The 6,000-nt window shown below is 35.0% G+C and overlaps 1 protein-coding gene across 1 annotated transcript in view; it reads right to left on the bottom strand.

Moving 5' to 3' along the window:
* The window catches only part of wwox (WW domain containing oxidoreductase), a 316,805-nt gene that overhangs the window by 201,807 nt on the left and 108,998 nt on the right, over positions 1 to 6,000 (bottom strand). The gene's annotated exons all lie outside the window — the stretch shown is intronic.

Here is a 6,000-nt window from a genome sequence, read left to right as displayed (position 1 = left end):
GTTTTGTAATAAAATAGTGTTTTTCTAGTTTTTGGTTTTTCTTGTTTAGTCATTTTGTTTAGTTTTATAAGTCTTTTGGTTGTTTTAAAGTAATATTTCCTACTTTACTTATTTATTGTTTGTTTGTAAACAGCTAAACAAACCCTTAACAGCAGTTCTGATGAAGACATCTATAAGCAAAATCATCACGATTTACCAAGAAATTGCTCACAATTTCCTTTTTGAAGCGACGTCTCTTTTTTAGCATTGTTTTGGTGCACTTAGTTTTGCACTTTTGTAGTATTTTTTGCTTGTTTTGTGATTTTTCTGTTGTGGTTTTCAGCTTTTTTTAGTTTTGTAATCAGTTTATAATTTATAATCCTTTTTTTCTTTTAGGTTTTGTGTGTTTTGGTTGTGTGTTTGTGCGTGCGCATGTGTGTTTACTGTGTTTTGTAATAATAGTTTTTGTTTGTTTTTCTTGTTCAGTTGTTTTGTTTTGATGCACTTTTTTTGTTGTTGTTTTGTAGTAATATCACCTATTTATTTATTTATTTATTTATTTATTTATTTATTTATTTATTTATTTATTTGTTTGTTTGTTTGTTTGTTTGTTTAATTATTGCAAACAGCCAAGCAAAGTGTGTTTACAGTATCTTATTTACTGTGTTTTGTAATAATATCATATATTTTTTCTAGTTTTTGATTTTTCTTGTATGATTGTTTTGTTTTGTTGTGTTTTAGATGGGTTTTTTCTTTTTGCTTGTTTGTATTATTATGTCCTATTTATTTGTTTATTTATTTATTGTTCATAAACAGCTAAACAAACCATTAACAGCAGTTCTGATGAAGACATCTTTGAGCAAAAACAGCATGATTTACTAGGAAAATGCTCACAATTTCCTTTCTGGCCCAGTGACGTCTCCTCGGGACGGTTGGAGAAACATAATGCAATAACGTTTTGCAAATCAATAATAATTCCTGGATTTCCCTCTTAATCTTTTCACCTTTTCTCCTCAATACGGCAGCGCTTCTGTTTTATTTCCCCTCCGCTCTCTCCTCCGTTCCTCCCTCTCTAATCCGATCATGCAGGGAATAAGTGTATGCACCATGAACACATTTAATTTTCCCAGTTGGTTTTCAGCAGGCCTAGAGGTGTGCTTTAATAAGGATCAATGGCACTTTATCTAGGACAGGACCCACTTCACAGCATGCAAATTAAACACCAACACTTACAGAAGAAAGGCGGAAAAAAAGGAAAAGAAATGGATTTAATTAAAAAAATGTAGAACCACAGGCTCTGGGAATTCAATTAAAGGATTTATGCAAAGGTTGGCTAGCTTTTGGTGTTGCAGTTACTGTTTGTATAATGAGCTTTTCATATTAAAAATCAATAGGTAATCTAGGGTGGAAGATCAACTGCTTACGTACAGTTTTGAAATCAATTTGAAAAATAGTCCATCAGCCGCACGTCACACGCACAACACTATAAATAAATAAATAAGAATACAGGCTATGGGACTGGAATGCTGGATTTTAGGGCAAGCTAAAATTGGGAATTCTGGGAAGGTAGAAAAATAATTGTGTGCACAAAAAGGAGAAGGATTGTGTTGCGATTTTTGGAGAAATACAGGTTTATTTCTGTGAACAAATTAGGTTAATTAATAAATAAAAATACAGTGTCCGTGGCTCAGTGGTTAACACTGTCGCCTCACAGCAAAAAGAGCCCTGGTTCAAGCCCCAGCTGGGCCAGTTGGCATTTCTGTTCTCCCCGTGTTGGCGTGGGTTTCCTCCGGGTGCTCCGGTTTCCCCCACAGTCCAAACACATGTGCTATATGGGAACTGATAAACTAAACTGGCCGCAGTGTATGAGTGTGTGTGTGAATGAGTATGTATGGGAATTCTGGGATGGTTGAAAAATAATCAGTTGCCCAAAAGAAGGAGGATGTGTCCTGATTTTTGAAGAAGGAAACAGTTTGATTTCTGTGAAATAAATAAATAAATAAATAAATAAAAATACAGGTTATGGGTCAAGAAAGCTGGATTTTAGGGCAAGCAGCTGGATATTCTGGGAAGATTTCTGCTATATACCCCTAAACCAAGACTGCTTAAAATGATTATATATATATTGGTTTATATATATATATATATATATATATATATATATATATATATATATATATATATTAGGCTTGTGCCGGTATTCGGTAATGCGATAAATCACGGTAATGAATATGCACGATAGTGTTATCGCGGGCACTTCAAAATAGCGTGAAAAATAATAGATCCGAATTTATATTCTTAGAACGCGCCTTAGCTTATTTTCCATCAACCGCTTGAAGAAACACTGCGTATATGCTGCGCAGAACTGATGCGCACTCTGATGTAAACAATCCCCGCATGTAGAAGCACTGTGTGCACGCCGCCGCTGCCACCGCTCTCTAATCCTCACACGAAGAAGCAGCATGGCGGAAGGAGGAACGCTGCCGACAATTTATCCCCCTTCAAAAAGGGTAAAGTCAGAGGTTTGGAAATATTTTGGGTTCCAAAAAAATGCAGAGGGATTGCTGATCGAAGACGGTTTCCCTTTGCACATTCACTTTGATATAATTGCTCAAGTTTACTTTTATATTGTGTATTTTTTTATTTATATTTATTTGTATTTAAATGTTTGAAGTACTTTTAGTTAATTAAAAAGTTATTAAAGTTACTAAGTTGACGAAACTGAAGTTTTTTGTGTTTTTTTACCTGTTTCTCTAGTAAAATAGAGCAGATTTTTTTAGCACCGTTCTGCACATAATAATAACTCATCTCTAATAACTGATTTATTTTCTCTTTGTCATGGTGACAGTAAATAATATTAGACTAGATATTCTTCAAGACACTTCTATACAGCTTAAAGTGACATTTAAAGGCTTAACTAGGGTAATTAGGGTAACTAGGCAGGTTAGGGGAATTAGGCAAGTCATTGTATAACAGTGGTTTGTTCTGTAGACAATTAAATAATATATAGCTTAAAGGGGCTAATAATATTGACCTTAAAATGGTGTTTAAAAAATTAAAAACTGCTTTTATTCTAGCTGAAATAAAACAAATAAGACTTTCTCCAGAAAAGAAAATATTATCAGACATACTGTGAACATTTCCTGAATCTGTTCAACATCATTTGGGGAATATTTAAAAAAGAAAATTCAAAGGGGGGCTAATAATTATGACTTCAACTGTATATATATATATATATATATCTTTTAAATATATTATACAAACATCATTTACAGCATTTTCTGCCATGTTTTAAATATATCTGGAATAAAAAAGGCCAAAAACACACTGATGACAGCCATCATAACTTCCCAAAATGGCAAAACACCCATCCCTTATGAATATTCACACATTTTCTGCTATATTTGGAATTTTAAAAAGGCAAAAGGGCCAAAAACATTGGCAACCCCTAAACTATGAGTGCTTAAATGATTTTAAAAGCCTTATAAAAATAATTCCCTCCCTTTCTCCTGAATACACCATTCAAAAACACAGTGATCACATGACACGCAGCCCGAGGAGAATCCAGCAAATTAGAGGCTCCTAAAGAATCAATCACAGTGACAGAATCCTCTAGAAGGCCACAGAAGCGTCATCAATGCTAGTCATTGGCAGTCATGCTCTCATTGCGCTAGCATGTGTGTGCTAGCTCCAGACGAACACAGAATTAGCTGCACACACTCAGATGGATGGGTCTCGGTGTGACTTTGACTGGGGGTCAAACCGAAGTGACATGACAGCTCGCCGAACGCCCAACGCTCAACTCTGATTGGTCCTTTATCGATTCCGACACCTTCCCGGCCACATCGGCTGATCAAGCAATAAACTATTTGCTCAGTTCCACAACGAGGAAGAGCTGCAAGCATGTGTGTGCATGTGTGTGTGTGTTGGCCTCTACACCCACACTTTATTTTAATGAAATGGTGTGTCTTGCGAGACTATAATCCTGGTAATAGGATTGGGTTGAGACACACATGTCAATACAAGCAAATGGGATTGTGTGCTTTTAGGCCTCAGATTGTCTTCATGATAGGTAATGCGGAGCGAATGGAGGAACATCCAGCTCACATGCTGAACAATTAGATTACAGATTCCAGTCTATTCAAGGCTCGATGTTCAGTTTCTAACCGGAGCATTATGCAGGACGAGGCGTTGGGCTGTTTACATGTGCAAGTTCACCTATGAACGCTACCGTCCACTCCAGGCATGCCATTTAATCAAAGAAGGGTTGCAAAGAACATTTTGGTGTGATTTAATGTTTATCAGGGTCATACACTACCTGACAAAAGTCTTGCTGCCTATTCAAGTATTAGGAATAATAACTTGACTTCTAGTTGATCAAAAATGCTTCTTGATTTAAGAATATTTGGACTAGAAACAAGACACAAAAGTAAGAAAGAAAATCATTTGCTTGTAGTGTAGGAATTAATCAAATTTTGAACTGTGTAGATCTGTAGCCGATAAATCAGGTCTAGTATGCTGCACTTGGACTATTTTTTTCTGGGGTGGTGCTTGGTGTGAAAAATTTGAGAACCACATGACTTGTAATGGATGAGCCAACAGTAAGAGAGGCATCCAGAATTGGGAAACACGTGTCTAGGAAAACTCTTTAAAAAAGAATAGGATTACTGTCCGATATAAATTATCGACAGTGCACAGTGTCTGCATTGGCCTTTGATTATCCCACACTAAAAAAATATTCATAAAATTAGCAGTTTTCCATATTTTGTGATTAATATTTTTATTTTCCCCCTTTTAACCTTGAAAAGGTTTTTTTAAGTGACTTTTCTGCACATGTGTGATAGTTTGCAGTGCTGTATTATCTGTGTTGGTGTTGTATATTACGCTTTTTCTGTTTTTTTTTCTGACTTTTTTCTCTAGATGTTATTTCTACAACATTATCAGTTGTTCTTAAGGTGTAGTGGTATGTGGGCTTCCTTCTAGTGGTACTCATGAAAAAATAATAATAATAATAGACACTCTTTGACGTGTACGATAACATTGATGTGATCTGCATGGGCTGTTCCCTAGAGCGTATGATCACACTGGTGTGATTAGAATGTTTAGTGCATGTTTGTGAAATAAAATGCCAAATTAAGTGAGTTTTTCCTTAAAACAAGCTAAATAACCTTTGGCATGAGATAATTTAGCTTGTTTTAAGGGAAAAAAAACACTTAATTTTGACTAATTTGTTAAAACAAGACAATATGTTTCGCTTGTCTATAAAAATGCTTATTGATTTAAGAATTAAGAGATATTTGGACTAGAAACAAGACACAAAGTGTAAGAAAATCATTTTTATTGTAGTGTAGGAATAAGTCTAGATTTGTAGCCGATAAATCAGGTCTAGTATGCTGCACTTGGACTATTTTTTTCCGGGGTGGTGCTTGGTGTGAAAAATATGCGAACCACTTCATTATATTTCCAGAAAAACAAACAAAAAATGCTCAGGGGTAACTCAAATATTTGGTCAGTGGTCTTTGGGTAAGGGATTCATCAAAAACAACAACAGAAATTAGTCCAAGGCACTTGGAAAATGTGGAAAATTTTAAAAGCCTTTATTCACATGGCTTAATCTTAAAAGAAACCTACGCATTTGATCGCTACCTGTGATCAGGTGCGTTTAGAGTCTCTTTTGAGTACTATGGTCCTTCAAACATCTCAACAACACTCAAATAACTTAACTGACATAGTCAACTATCATCATTAATTCAGCATAGATAGAGGGCGACTTTAAACCATGCACAGACATACAAAAAAATATGCTTAAACATGGCATGTACATACATACTTCTGAACACATTTACATGTGCACATACACATATTATATTATTCCATTATATTATATATATTATAACACTCCATTATATTATTTCAAACGACTAAAATGTCAATAAAAGTCACTTTGTTAAACTGTAGAGTTAGACAGAGCAGAGATCAACATCCCATAATGCAATTCACCACCACAAATAAACTAAAAGC

This window comes from Danio aesculapii, chromosome 25 (genome assembly GCF_903798145.1).
Source record: "Danio aesculapii chromosome 25, fDanAes4.1, whole genome shotgun sequence".
Lineage (NCBI taxonomy): Eukaryota > Metazoa > Chordata > Actinopteri > Cypriniformes > Danionidae > Danio > Danio aesculapii.
Note: the sequence above shows the minus strand (reverse complement) of the source record. Positions and strands in the feature narration are given on the sequence as shown.